Source organism: Rhinolophus sinicus, linkage group LG10, assembly GCF_036562045.2.
Source record: "Rhinolophus sinicus isolate RSC01 linkage group LG10, ASM3656204v1, whole genome shotgun sequence".
NCBI classification, from domain to species: Eukaryota; Metazoa; Chordata; class Mammalia; order Chiroptera; family Rhinolophidae; genus Rhinolophus; species Rhinolophus sinicus.
The window spans coordinates 52,986,377-53,000,846 of NC_133759.1; the positions used below are offsets into that span (position 1 = coordinate 52,986,377).

Sequence of the window (14,470 nt, forward strand, 5' to 3'; positions counted from 1 at the left end):
CATTGTGTGTTCACCACCCAGAGTCAGTTCTCCTTCCATCACCATATATTTGATCCCCTTTACCCTCGTCTACCACCCACCTCCCTCCTTACCCTCTGATAACCACTGAACTGTTGTCTGTGTCTATGAGTTTTTGTTTCTTTATTTGTTTGTCTTGTTCCTTTGTTGTTTACAGTTTTATATCCCACATATCAGTGAGATCATATGTTTCTCAACTTTTTAACTATTTTTCTTTACATTATTTCAGTGGCTGCTTTGGAATTACACTAAAAATCCATTAATTTTTCCATTCTACCAAGAAGTTCACATTATGCAGCTTCATGTAAAATATAGAAATCTTGCAACTCTCTATCCCCATCATTTTGCTTCATGTTTTTAAACATATATTTTATGAATGAGGTTTACCTATGTGACAAACTCCACAAAACCATGCTTTAATTTTTGTTTTAAACATTTATATGTTTTATAAAAGAAGACCAGGAGAAAAGCAAAAAGAAAAAAAATATATATACACACACATACATTAATACATATACATAAACACATCTTTTGGAGCAAAAATTAATATAAGACCCAGTCTTATTTACAGGGAAACACGGTATGTGTGCCTTTTTCTTTTATTGCCTGTAAGAGAACTTTTTAATTTTAGCTTTCTAAAGCTTGACTACAATGTGCTTTGGCATGGGCAAACACATAAGGACACAAATAAACACATAAGGACACAAATAAACACATAAGGGCACAAATAAACAAACATTCAATGGGATCTCACTGTTTGGTAACCTTATTTTGTTTACTTAAAATATCATATATGTCTTTCTATGTCTATAAATATACACTTATTATTTTATGGTTGCTTCATTTTTCATTGTATGGATGCATAATTAAACCCAATCTCTTATTGTTAGGTGTTTAGGCTGTTTCTGATTTTTCATTATTATAAATAATTATTTTAAGTAAAAATCCATGTTCACATGATAGTACACATTAGCTATTAATTGAATGAATTGTTTTATTAGAATAAATTTCTAGTAATGGTATTAAGGAGTTAAATACAGTTTAACAAATCATCCCCCATAAAAATTGTCCTAATTTATTCTATCATAGTGTTTGTAGTAGGCTGAATAAGGGTCCCCAAAGGTATCAAGTCCTGATTCCTGGAACCTTTATTTGGAAAAAGAGTGTGCAGATATTAACAAATTAGAGGTGCTGAGATGGAGAGATTATCCAGGATTATCCAGGCGGACCCTAAATGCAATGACAAGTGTCCTTACAAGAAAGAGGCAGAGGGAAATTACAAAGAAGAAAGAAGAGAAGAAGTCAATATGAACACAGAGGCAGAGATTAGAGTGATGTAGCTACAAACCAAGGAATGCTGGCAACCACCAACATAATGTTTTTGAGATGCACCCATGCTATGTATATCAGTAGTTATTCCTTTTTTTATGGCTGAATAATATTCTGTTGTATGAGTATACCTCAATTTAATTAGCCATTCACCTGGCCATAGACATTTGGATTGTTTCTAGTTTTTGACTATTATGAATAAAGCGGTCATGAAGATCCATATACAAATCTTTATGTGGCCATAAAGATTTGTGTTTTTATTTTTCTTGGATGAGTATCTAGGAGTAGAATGTCGGGGTCATATAGTAAGGGAATGTTAAACTTTATAAGAAAGTACCAAACTATTTTCCAAAGAGATTGAACCATTTTGCATTCCCACCGGCAATGTTGGAGAGTTGTTGTTGCTTCATAGCCTCATCAGCACTTAATACTGTCAGGCTTTTAAATTTTAGTCAATCTAATGAATGTGAAGTGGTATCTCATTATAGTTTTAATTTGCGTTGCCCTGGTAACTTGTGACGTTAAGCTCCTTCTTATGCACTTATTACCTATTATTATATCTTCTTTTGTGGATGTTCTGTTCTAATCTTTATTTTTTTGGTTTGTTTGGCTTCCTTTTATTGAATTGTAAGAATCCTTGCTTTATTTAATTGTAGGAAGCATTCCTTTACTAAGTTGTATGAAAAAATATCTGGACACAAGTCCTTTGTTGTGTGTGTGTGTGTGTGTGTGTGTGTGTGTGTGTACATATATGCTATTATACAGTCAACTATAGCCAATATCAAAATAAATATGATAATATGTAACTTTAATATATCATACACACATACATATTTAAGAACTTTCATTTTGTACTTATAACTTCCACTCAAATGCTAACATCTATTTGGAGTTATTAATAGTCTTTTTTTCTTTTTTTTTAAATTTCTGGGTAAAGAGAATAGGTTTTGTGAGGCACAGCACTGTGATGCTTAAATTCAAAATAGCAAGTAACCGTGAGACACTCATTTATGTCTACATATTTTGTAACTCACTGTGCAGACAAATCATTGCAAATTCTTTAATTTCAAATTATATCATTAACTCTCCACTGGGTAGAAACTGAACAGTTTAATTTTACTTGGCACATATCCTTCCATTCCCTTTGACTGGATGAAAACACGTAGCATGGTATCACAATTCTAGATGTTACATATTACGTCACAATTCAGACTGTTATTAACAACTCCTCTATCAGCTCTTTGGCTCAGTTGATCCAGAATTCCCCGACTATCTATCTGGTATGATCTTCTGAATTCTCACAAGGATGGAGTTAGATGTCAGAGGCTTAAAAAGATGCATTTACATTTTAGCTTCCTGGGGGTGATAAGAAAGATTTATTTTCCCAACAGTTATTTAATTCCATGATAATATGTCCTTTACCTGTAGGAAGAGCAGCACTGCACATCTCTGTACTCAGCTCAGCCTGCCAGCTGAGTCCTTCTCCTATGCTCTTGTTCCTCCTCACCCCCCGTCCTTTGCTGTTTTAGTACACAAATAACAGACACCAGCCTTTCCACCTTCTGTGAGTTAGGAAATATTTTAACAGCCAGGATATCATTGAAAATTAAATTTAACAAATAAAAATGTAGTGAAGTTTTAAATATAAATCAGATGCATCCCTTGGATTTGCTTTTAACTACACTCCTTCTAAGAAATTATATTTTTACTCCCAGCAAATTGCCTAGGAGGAAAAAATGACAAGAGTAATCTATTTTTTCACAGCTGGTCGGTTGGCCAGAGTTTCTCATCAAGGAGTACATGCTGTTTGCTCCCCAGATGGACAGCCTGGATGAGCTACAAATCCACAGAGCCTGGGACACAAGGTGGAAATGATACTGCCAGTGCTTTTAATCTTGCACAGTTCTGCACACTCGGAATTGCAAGTGGCCCATTTCCAAATGAACATCTATTGGGACCATATCCTATATCTTGTCAGAATGAGTCCCATTAAATCCTCAGCTGGAATTGAACCAAAAACTTGTAATAATTACCGGAAACTTATTAAAAAGTTGAAGCCCTAGACTGTGACCGTGAAAACACTTAGGCAACATTAACAGTAATTGAAATATCTGTGAGTTTTTTCTCCAATCAGTCCTCATTGATAGTCAACCAAAGAAGGCCCACATGAGAAGGTGTGAACCCAAAACACCCAGCTTCTAAGGGGGGTAATTGTCTTTGTTTCATTACAAAAATATGGTGTTATAGTGGTGGTGAACTGCTCCCTCGGGAGCCCTGACACCTGCCAAACTGCTGTCCCTGGTTCCTATAATGAGCTTGTCCCATAATGGACAGAGCTGTGTCCACCCTAAAGGTGGCAGGCTTGCTCTGTCCCTCCCTGGTATGGTGGGGCCCCTGCCCCCTCTCTCCTTCTATTCCATTTTCAAAATGCACTGCTTTCCCTAGTAAGTCCTGAGCTTAAAGAGCAACAACATTTTGAAACCTGGCCTAGTAAATCATTTACTACTAAATTTAAAGCACCGAATAATAAAATAATCTTTTCTGTACTTTAGTCACAAGGATGACTACTTTCAATTTGTTCAAATGGGGAAGTTTGTAAAAAGAACTTATCAAGTAAAGCGACTTTTACAGTTTGTTTTTCCAATATCTTTTTTCAGTTTGTTTTTTGTTATTTTTACATAGAGCAGCAATGCACCTGATCACGTTTGGCTTTTTCTTTCTGTATTCCTGGGGGCAATTCTTAGGCAACTTCAGTTTAGTTTTGACTTTTACAACTCAGAATGACTTTAAAAGACAATTTGGATTCTTGAAGAACAGTAGAGAAAAAGAAAATCTCAAATTTTGGGCTTATTGGAGGGCTGACCATTCTCAACGGCAAGTCTGAATTACAGAACATATCTAGTGAATGTAATTGTATCTTTTTTTTTTAACAGAAATTCTGATGCTCAACCAAGTCCTCTGAGTAGAAGGCCAAACCCCAGCTGGAATACCAGGTGACAAGAGAAACAGTAACGAATGTAGTGACCTGGAGTGCTGGGACACAGATGGTAAGAGATTCAAAACTAGACTGTGTGTGCAGGGGTCAAAAGAGAGAGCTCTGGGGGTTCCTGACTTGGGGAATGCGGTGTACATGCTACAGAGGGCAGAGGTGTGACCGGGTGAAAGGAAGGAACACCAAGGGGAACTATTGTCTCAGAATGAGGAAAAATAGGCTACCAACCATTAGAGTGCGTTCCATTTCTGTGGAGGTGTCCAGGGAAGGTCTGGGCAATCATTAGTTGGAATTATTGTGAAGGAGCCTTACTCATGTCTACGTGATTGAAGTACATAAGTCAAGGTTTCTTCCAATTCCAATGTCCTGTGGTTTTATGAGACTGGATTTATTTCAAGAGATGAGACATATTTTGTATTTAGTATCATCCAAATGAATGCCCACACGCTATAGGAAAATATTTTTTCCTAAATATTTTACAGATTTTGTTAGAATCTTCTTCACAAGTTTTTTTCCCCTTATATATTATGATATAAAACTTATTCTGGTTGAATTTAAATTTATCATGGATTCAGAGGTAAGTGAAATGTAAGGAATTTGCTTTTGAAATGGGGAAATGAATTGTGGTAAAGGTGATAGGAATCATCAACCCATTTAAATACTTTTTTAAAGAATCAGATCGTATTTTAAGGGGTGGAGGCATCTTTAGAATAGATTCAGTATTCCCTGTGCAACATTTATAGTCTAAATAGTATATGTTGTGAGAGGAGAGTTATAGTATCACTAGATTTTTCATTACTTAAAATAGGCTCCTGATATGAAATGACTTTAAGCTCTAGAACCAAACTGGAATCTTTATCTTTTTAGGTAATAACTTATTCTTGGATTATTAAGTGACAGTCATAATAAAATGGTACTTCGGGGCCCTGTAATGTGTTCTTTTCCAAATAACAATGTGAGGTGCAATGAGACAGTATTGAGTGATACCATGGAACATAATTAACTCTATTTTCACTCAAACCAGTAGCTGTGATGTACTTCCCTGCACAGTGAACTGGTGTACCCTGGCCCAGTTGTGCTCGGGAAGAGATTAAACCTAAGAGAAGTAGAGGACTGATCATTGAAAACAGCTTAATCCTGCCTCCCAGAATAGGGGGCCTCAAGAAGGGAGGAGCCCGGGAAGCAGAGAAAATGACGAGAGTCTGGATAAGAGAATTCAAGGACAGTAAGATACCACATTACCTCTTACTAGACCCCTTTTGGTTTATACTTAAGAAATTATACTTTCCTCTGTTGCTGCTGTCCTCCCTGTCAGCCACTGTGACACCTTGTTTGGTTTTTGCTTGTATCATTCGAGACCCTTAAGGAATAATCACTTCTCCTAATTCCTTAGGGGATCAAATAACAAAATAGTGGTGTTGGATATTCAGTTTCTACTGCTTTCTGCATAATTATTCCAGGCGGCTTGGCTCTTGACCTGATTTCCTCCCCCAGTCTGTCAGTCGGGACCAGGAAGAGAAGGGCTTCCTGTGTTGATCTCTGTGCCCTTGGCCTTGCCTTGTGGCCTGGATCAGCTTCAGTATGGGTGAACTCCGATTTGTCTTGACTCAAGGGCTTTCAGAATCTGCTTTCTTTCCTATAGCCGATCTTTGGGGAGCCTCAGTTTTCCTGGAAACATAAATGCTGGCAAAACAGTTTGGCACAGATTTAAAGATTCAGAGGCAAGGGTCAGGCCTAAACCAAACTGCAGAAGTGGCCATGCAGTCAGAGTCTCCGGGACTGTTCTGGCTGTCCAGCCCTGTTCTCCTCTGGATCACTGTTCTATGGCTCCCAGCTTTCTTTTTTTCCTTGCCAATCCCCACTCGCTAATGAGAAACCCAGTAGTTGTGCACTATTCCATCCCCAGCAGAGCCTTCCAGTGGGGTACCCTTCCTGGCCTTACCTGTATTTACACTTTTACCTCCTTTTTCTGCCATTGAAATCTGACTTTGCTCTTCGTCTGAGAGCCTAGTTGGTGATCACAAAGACCAGGGGATCTGTTTCTTGGAAAACACAGTGGCATGCACTGATTTTTGTATTTATTTAGCAATTAAGTGAAATAAGAAGGACTAAGGTTAAAAAATAAAGATTCTATTCAAATGGATTAAGTAGTGTATTAGTTTCCTATTTCTGCTGGGGCAAATTACCACAAATTTAATGGTTCAAAACAATACAGATTTATTCCCAGAGTTCTGGAGGTCAGAAATCCTAAATCAAGGTGTTGGAAGGACTGTGCTCCTGCTGGGGTTTCAGGAGAGAATCTATTTCCTTCCCATTTTAGCTTCTAGAAGCTGCCTACATTCCTTGGCTTGTGACCCCGTCCTGTGTTACTCCAGTCTCTCACTTCTGTCCTCACATCTCCAATTGCTCACTCTGATCTTCTGTCTCCTCTTATAAGGAATTGAAGGATAATGTAAGGCCCAGCTACTAGATAATCCAGGATAACATTCTTTACTTAATCACACCTGCAGAGTCCTTTTTGCTGTAGGTCACATACTCACTGGTTCCAGGAACTGAGATGGTGACAGTTTTGGATGGCTATTATTCACCCTACTACAAGTAATAGTCAGTAGATAATATTCAGTAGATAATTCTTTAACTCAGTGTTTCTTAAAACTGAGCAATATATAGACCCCTTTTCAAAAAATTAAAATTTTATAGACTCCCTTTGTGTTGACTTATGTTTATTAAGTTTTTACATAAATATGTATAAACATTAAATTGTTTATAAATGCCTCATGTTTGTAGCTCTTATACAAAGATAAAACTAAAACAAATTTATGAATTAAATAAAAACAATCCATAAAGTGAATAAAATTTGAATTAAGTATACTAATTTCATGTGACAGATGATGTGGTTTCACTGAAAATGGAATTGCTGAGAAAATTTGAATAAGGTGTTGACCATTGGTGTTCAATTTCTTCTGAGTTTAACATGCCTTTACTATGTATTGTGTGATGCTTAATTCTTTTTTCCCTTTCAAACTTTGTTCATAGAGGATTCTCTGATATAATTTGGCTTTTACCTGTCTTGAATAATTGCTAATTTCGCTTCTGTTCTTCTCCCATTTGCCCAAGACAATGAAAGTATTACTAGTGGGTCCCAATAAAAATACTGACTTTGAATTTGCATAGAGTACTTGACTAGATAATGGTTATCCAGGAGATCCAGAATATGCTTTTTAAAAAAGAAGATTATTTTTGAATTGAAAAACCAATTATAATTTCTTACAGAGAATTTATTTGAGCAACTCTGCCTTAACGCTGACTTTGATGGAGGAAATATCAGACAATGTAGGAAGCATTTTTCGTTGAGAATATTTTCTCAGGTTAATCTTATATCACTTAGGTTTTAACTTTTTCATTTTTGTGAAATACACTAAAGTTCCTTCAGGGACTACATTACAGTACTGCTCTTTCCTTACCCTGTAACTCTATACTTGATGGAAAACAACGATTGTTTAGAAATGAGAGAGCAACAGGGAGACAAAGTGAGAGTGATGGGTAGGGTGATGAGTGAATGAGAGGCTATAATATGTATATGAGAAACATAGTTTAAATTATGCTAAAGAGTTGGGATATTGGGTTATTTAATCACCCTTGGGAAGGTAAAATTTAATGTATGCATCATCTGGAGAAGGTATATAATCTCCCAGTCCAGGCAGTAGCTCTCTTTGTAGTGTGACCTTTACAAATCTATTCTTTCCTTGGTTTTCTCCTCTCTTAGTTAGCAAAGATTAAAGGATGTGATTTCAGAAGCTTCTTCTGGACTGAAATTCTCTTATTTGCTGAGCTCCATGCTGTTCTGAAAACATCAGTCACAACTATGTTTACTTCTGGGAAATTCTTGGCTGCAGTGGGGTCAGTGAAGGTGATTAGAAATTCTGGGGTGATGGGGAGCTTTCTGGTTGGTGGATGTGAGGAAGTTCCGGGAGAGCGCTGTGCCTGGGGAGGATGTAGAAGTTCTTTGCCCTTTCCACTTATCTGGCCTTACATATACCTATTATCTGGCTGTTCCTGAATGTCCTTTTTATAATGAACCAGTAATCTAGACTTTTTATATCATGCTTTCAGAGATAAGGCAAGGCATACCAACGGCCACGTGCTTTGTTCCTCAGGGACAGGAAGGAATTGGCAAACACCTGGGGGAAGGGAGCCAGCAGGTGGTAGCAGGCCTTTGGGTCCTGGACATTTATGGAGCTACCCCAGGCCTGGTACTGGTGGCAGCCATCCTCGGTTCTCAGCATGGCCTCTTTCATGCACCTCCAGGTCCAGCACAGGGAACGACCAACTAGTAACTGCTTTGCAGCTCCTACCAGGTAGTCCCCAGACAGTCACAGGCAGTGGCTGACCTGGGCCTGCATCGGAACTGCTCCCAAGTGGGCGCAGAACCAACATACCTGGAGGTTGGCTTCAGACAACAGCAGAGCACTACCCGATTAGCCTCACAAGTGGCACACCCAAAGGACAGTCTCAGAAGGCACAAGAGCCCCTGGGGAAAATCCCGCTCCGTAGGGTAAGCCCCCCGCAAAGCAGCCCTTAAGCTGTGGACGTGGCCAAACCCCACAGCCAGTCAGCCTGAGGGTCAATCCTACCCGCTGACATGTCAACAGCAATCAAGGTTCAACTGTAATAGGACAGCACACACAACCCACACAAGGGACACTCCTGGAGCACCCAGCTCAGGTGACCAGAGAGACTGTGCCACTGAGACTCACAGGGCACCTGCTATATAAGGCCACCTGGCGAAGACTGGGAGATGTAGCGGATCTATCTAATGCATAGAAACAAACATGGAGAGGCAGCCAAAATGGGGAGACAAAGAAAACATGTCCCAAATGAAAGAACAGGAGAAAACTCCAGAAAAAGAACTAAATGAAATGGAGGCAAGACACCTAATAGTACAAAGTTCAAAATAATGATTATAAGGATGCTCAAGGAACTTAGTGAGAACTTTAAAAAAGAGATAGTAAGCATAAAAAAGGACATAGAAACCATAAAAAAAGAACCAGTCAGAAATGAAATATACAATAACTGAAATAAAGAATGCATTAGAAGGAATCACCATCAGACTAGATGAAACAGAAGATCAAATCAGCGATTTAGAAGACAAGGTAACATAAAACACCCAATCAGAACAGCAAAAATGAGTCATAGGATCTGACGTTATAAAAATGGCGGTGTGAGGTGAGCCTCTTGAAATCTCCCCTTGAATTTAAAACAAATTGAAAAACTATAACTCCACAAAGGACTTCCTGTGCAGCAGACAGGCAAGATTAAGAGGCACACTACAGAAATAACATAAAGGTGCGCAAATTGCGTGAGCGGGAGAGGAGGGAAGGGAGAAGTACGGAGACCGAGCCGCTTGGGTGAAGGATGCAGACCTAGCTCAATGCTCCAAGCTTGCTGCATCCCAGAACTACCGCAGATGTGGGACAGGGAAGAACTCGCACTGCTAGGGCTCCATTTATGGCCCATAGGGCTGAGGGGACAGCATATAACATGGCTGAGCCCAATGCTCACAGCAGAGACCTCGGAGCAAAGACTGAGGGAAGAAGGCTGAAAACAGTGGTTTAAGCCCTCACTGTTGAGCAGAGAACGGAAGCCTTAGGCACTGAGACTAGCCTCTCCCTCGCTACCCTCCCAGAGCTCACCCCGCCCCCACCTGCCCAGTGCTAGAAGCAGGACAGTAGCAGTGTCAGATCAAAAGAACAGAATATTTGCAGTTCTGAGACCTGTGGTCCGCAGACACAGATTCACAGCCCAACTAGTTCCAGCAAAGGGGAGGGAGCTGTGGAAGTAGGACTGTCTGTGGTGGTGGTCACCACCATTGCTCTGGGCCACCTCTCACAACCCACCCTGCCCCTGTCCCCACCTATCTGGGCAGATCCCTGAAGGAGTAAACAGAACTGCTGAAACACACGAGCTCTGAATCTGGTGCAGGATGAGCTTTGGAATTTCATAAGATCTCTGAATCCCCACACGGATGTAGCACCCTATGACCCAGGTGAACTGTGAACAGAGAAGAAGCCCGCCTTCCTATGTACCTGTTGCGGAACCCACTTCTGTAGATGTCTAGGAAGAGAAATAATAAATCATTAATTGCCATGAATAACCAAGGAAACAAGACAGCTCAGAAAGAAAATGAAAAGTCTCCAGAAAACGAACTTCAAGATATGGAAATATGTGACTTAAATGACAGAGAATTCAAGATTGCAGTTCTGAAAAAACTCAATGGGATGCAAGAAAACACAGACAGGCAGTTTAATGAACTCAGAAACACAATCAAAGAACAACAGGAACATTTTAACAAAGAGATTGAAATTTTAAAAAAGAACCAAACAATTTTTGGAGATTAATAACTCGATAGAAGAAATTAAGAATGAAATAGCCAGCTTAGGTAGTAGAGTTGACCAGATGGAGGAAAGAATCAGTGACATCGAAGATAGAAACCTGGAAATGACATGGATGGAAGAAGAAAGAGACTTGAGACTTAAGAGAAATGAAAGAACTCTACAAGAACTTTCTGACTCCATCAGAAAGAGCAATATAAGAATAATAGTCATACCAGAAAGAAGAAAGAGGAAAGGGAACGGAGAGTATATTCAATTGAATAGTCAATGAGAACTTCCCAAACTTGTGGAAAGAACTGGATCCTTGAATCCAAGAAGCAAATGTAACACCTAATTATCTCAACCCTAACAGGCCTTCTCCAAAAACTAATTCCAACAAAGATGGACATTTCATAATGGTAAAGGGGACTATAACAACAAGAAGACATAAGAATCATCAATATTTATGCCCCCAATCAGGGAGCACAGAAATATACCAAGCAACTACCAGCAGAACTAAAGGGAGAAATTGACCAAAACACATTTATAGTAGGGGACCTAAATACACATTGTATTGAAGCTGTGAAAAATCAACAACAAAGAAAGAATCCTCAAGGCAGCCAGGGAAAAGAAGACAGTAACCTACAAAGGAAAGCCCATTAGAATATCATCAGATTTTTTAGCAGAAATTCTACAAGCCAGGAGGGAGTGGAACCAAATATTCAAACTATTGAAAGAGAGAAATTATGAGTCATGAATAATATATCTAGCAAAGATATCCTTTAGACGTGAAGGAGGATTAAAGACCTTTCCAGACTTACAGAAACTGAGGGAATTTTCTAATACATGACCTGCACTACAAGAAATACTAAAGGAGGCTATTCGACCACCATCAACAGGGACAATTTGTGGCAACCACAACTCAAAAAGGGGGAGAGTAAAGGCCTGAACTGGAATATGGGAATGGAGAAAGTTAGCATGCTGAAGAAAATGGAATATTCTAAATATCAAACTTTCTTTTACATTAATTTAATGGTAATCACTCAAAAAAAAAAAAATCCAGAACTGAAATATATACTGTAATAAAAGAAGAAACAGAGGGAAAAATCACAGAATAACACCACTCAGAAATAGTAGACAACAAAAAGGCAAAGAAACAATGGAGACACAGTCTTACTGAAAATAGAATGATAGGAAATCCTCACATATCAATAATTACCCTAAATGTAAATGGACCGAACTCACCAATTAAAAGGGCACAGAGAGGCAGATTGGATAAAAAAACTAAATCCAACCATCTCACACATCTCAGCTACAAGGACAAGCATAGATTCAATGTGAAAGGGTGGAAATTGATACTTCAAGCAAATGGTAGCCAGAGAAAATCAGGAGTAACCATACTGATATCAGATGAAACAGACTTCAGGGTGAAAAAGGTAACAAGAGACAAAGATGGAAATTTCATATTGGCAAAGGGGACTATACAACAAGAAGACATAACAATCATCAATAGTTATGCCCCCAATCAGGGAGCACAGAAATATACCAAGCAACTACTAACAGAACTAAAGGAAGAAATTGACCAAAGCACAAGTATACTAGGGGACCTAAATACATCATTGACAGCTATAGATAGATCATTCAAACAGAAAATAAATAAAGAAATAGCAGCCCTAAATGACCCATTAGATGAAATGGACATAATTGACATTTTTAGAGCACTTTATCAAAACATCAGACTATACATTTTTTCTAGTGTACATGGAACATTCTCAAGGATAGACCATATATTGGGACATAAAATCAGCCTCAGCAAATTTAAGAAGACTGAAATCATACCAAGCATATTCTCTGATCACAAGGCTTTGAAATTGGATATCAACTGTAAAAAGAAAGCAGGAAAAACCACAAACATGTGAAGATTAAACAACATACTTTTAAAGAACGACTGGGCTAAAGAAGAAATAAAAGGAGAGATCAAAAGATACATGGAAACAAAGGAAAATGAAAATACATCCTACCAAAATTTTTGGGATGCAGCAAAAGCAGTTTTAAGAGGAACGTTTATATCATTACAGGCTATCAGAGGGTAGAAAACTATAAGACACTGAAGAAAGAAATTAAAGAAGATACAAATAATTGGAAGAATATACCATGCTCATGGATAGGAAGAATTAACATCATTAAAATGTCCATACTACCCAAAGCAATCTATGGATTCAATGCAATCCCTATCCAAATACTAACGGCATTTGCATAGAACTAGAACAAATAATCCTAAAATTCATGTGGGACCACAAAAGACCCTGAGTAGCCACAGCAATCTTGAGAAAGAAGAACAAAATTAGAGGTATCATGCTGCTTGATATCAACCTATATTACAAGGCCATAGTAGTGAAAACAGCATGGTACTGGCAAAAGAAAAGACACATAGATCAGTGGAACAGAATAGAGAGCCCAGAAAGAATCCCAGACCTATATGGTCAATTAACCTATGACAAAGGAGGCACGGATATATAGTGGGGTAAAGACAACCTATTCAATCAATAAATGTTATTGGGCAAACTGGACCGGTAAATGCAAAAAAATGAAACTGGACCACCTTCCTACCCCATATACAAGAATAAACTCAAAATGGATTAAAGACAAATATGAGATCTGAAACCATGAAACCCCTAGGAGAAAACATGGACAGCAAACTCTCTGACACTGTTCTTAGTAATATTTTTTTCTGATCTATCTCCTCAGGCAATGGAAACAAAGTTAAAATAAACAAATGGCACTCTGTCAAACAAAAAATTTTTGCACAGCAAAGGAAACCATCAACAAAACAAAAAGACAACGTACAGAATGGGAGAAGGTATTTGCCAATGATACATCTGATAAGGGGTTAATATTCAAAATTTTAAAGTACTCATTCACCCAACACCAAAAAACAAACACTCCAATTAAAAAATGGGCAGAGGACCTAAATAGACATTTCTCCAAAGAAGACATACAGATGGCCAATAGACACATGAAAATATGCTCAACATCAGTAATCATCAGGGAAATGCAACTTAAAACCACAATGAGATATTACCTCACACCTGTCAGAATGGCTATCAATAAATCAAAAAACTTGTTTGCAAGGATGTGGAGATAAGGGAACTGTGTGTATTATTGGTGGGACTGTAAATGGGTGCAGCTATTACGGAAAAGCAGTTTGAAGGGGCCTCAAAAATTAAAAATAGAGCTACCTTATGACCCAGCAATTCCACTTTTGGGTATTTATTAAAAAAATCCAAAACACTAATTTGAAAATATATATGCACCCCCTATATTCACTGTACCACAACAGCCAAGATATGGAAGCAACCTAAGTGTCCATCAATAAATGATTGGATAAAGAAGAGGTGGTACGTACACACAATGGAATAATACTCGGTCATAAAAAAGAATGAAATCTTACAATTTGCGATAACATGGATGGACCTAGGGCACATTATTTCAAGTGAAATAAGTCAGACTGAGATAGACAAATACTATACAATCTCACTGATATGTGGAATCTAAAGAACAAAGTAAATGAACAAACAAAACAGATGAAGATTCATAGATACAGAGAACAAATTGATTGTTGCCAGATGGGAGGGTTGTTGGGGTACTGGGTGAAAAAAGTGAAGGGAAAAAGAAATACAAATTGGTAGTTACAAAATAGTCACAGGATGTAAAGTACAGCATAGGGAATACAGTCAATAATGTTGCAACAGCTGTGAAT

The 14,470-nt window shown here is 38.2% G+C and overlaps 1 long non-coding RNA gene across 1 annotated transcript in view; it reads left to right on the top strand.

The window, feature by feature from the left end:
* LOC109443577 (uncharacterized) overlaps window positions 1–14,470 on the top strand; it is a 272,823-nt gene that overhangs the window by 113,371 nt on the left and 144,982 nt on the right. The window contains exon 2 of the long non-coding RNA XR_012489505.1: window positions 4,281–4,394. This is a non-coding gene — a long non-coding RNA (uncharacterized LOC109443577). The remainder of the gene's footprint in view (window positions 1–4,280; window positions 4,395–14,470) is intronic.